We start from the raw sequence: 1,008 nt of genomic DNA, 5'->3' as shown, positions 1-1,008 counted from the left end.
TCCACCTGCCTCACCTCTCTGAGTTATTTTTCACTCTCTTCCCACAGGGTGCCGCTGGCAAAGACGGAGAAGCTGGAGCTCAGGGTCCCCCCGGCCCTGCTGTAAGTATCTCTGACAGAGGCCTGCAGTGGGGGCACAGTGGAGCAGGAAAGGGGAGACGCCCCCTGCCCCTCCTCTCCTGGGCCTTCCCCTGACCACGGCTTTATCTCCTGACAGGGCCCTGCTGGTGAGAGGGGTGAACAAGGCCCTGCCGGCTCCCCTGGATTCCAGGTGAGGCCTCACAGCTGGCAGGAGGTGGGCGGAGGGTGTGGGTCCCCCTTTGTTCTCTTCTGGATTCTAATACCTTCTTCTTCCCTCTCTTATTTCTCACCTCCAGGGTCTCCCTGGCCCCTCTGGTCCTCCTGGCGAAGCAGGCAAACCCGGTGAACAGGTAAGAGGGAGCAGCAATCGGAGAGGCAGAAATAGAGAGAGGACAGAGAGAGAAGCCAGCCTTTCTAGCTAGTCAGACACCCATCCCGTGGAGGGGTCACGGTTAGACACCAGGATGGACTTTCCGTCATGAAGGGAAGAGCTACACAGAGGGAAGCAGGAGGCTGTACCTGTGCATGATATGATCCGGAAGGAGCTGTATGGCTGCTGGTCTGGAGAACTTCTTTTTAGAGATGCTGGAATACTCTATGACTCCCTCAACTCAAAGTTGGGGGGCGGTGTCTTTGGCACATCTTGAGGAGTAGAGAGTAGAGGGATGATCCTAGTTCAGTGCTGCAAACGCACTGGTTTCTAATCACAGACCACCCCCCACCCAAGGCCAGCCTCCAACAGGAGGGCAGGGGTGCTTTCTAGTGCAGAGGGCCCTTTGCTCACAGTCTGTCGCTCCCTCCCCCTTCCCCTCAGGGTGTTCCTGGAGACCTTGGTGCCCCCGGCCCCTCTGGAGCAAGAGTAAGTAGAACCTCTGCTTTTCCCATCTAGATGCCTAAAGCTTGGCCCTGCCTCTGGAGCTGCCATCAC

The 1,008-nt window shown here is 57.7% G+C and overlaps 1 long non-coding RNA gene across 1 annotated transcript; it reads left to right on the top strand.

The window, feature by feature from the left end:
- Positions 1-40: 40 nt before the first annotated feature.
- On the top strand, positions 41-940 carry LOC105310782. Its single transcript, XR_897554.2, has 4 exons — positions 41-101; positions 217-270; positions 377-430; positions 895-940. It is a non-coding gene; the product is annotated as an uncharacterized LOC105310782 (long non-coding RNA).
- The last annotated feature ends 68 nt before the right edge of the window (positions 941-1,008 follow it).

This window comes from Pteropus vampyrus, unplaced genomic scaffold (genome assembly GCF_000151845.1).
Source record: "Pteropus vampyrus isolate Shadow unplaced genomic scaffold, Pvam_2.0 Scaffold11448, whole genome shotgun sequence".
In the NCBI taxonomy this organism is placed as follows: Eukaryota; Metazoa; Chordata; class Mammalia; order Chiroptera; family Pteropodidae; genus Pteropus; species Pteropus vampyrus.
Note: the sequence above shows the minus strand (reverse complement) of the source record. Positions and strands in the feature narration are given on the sequence as shown.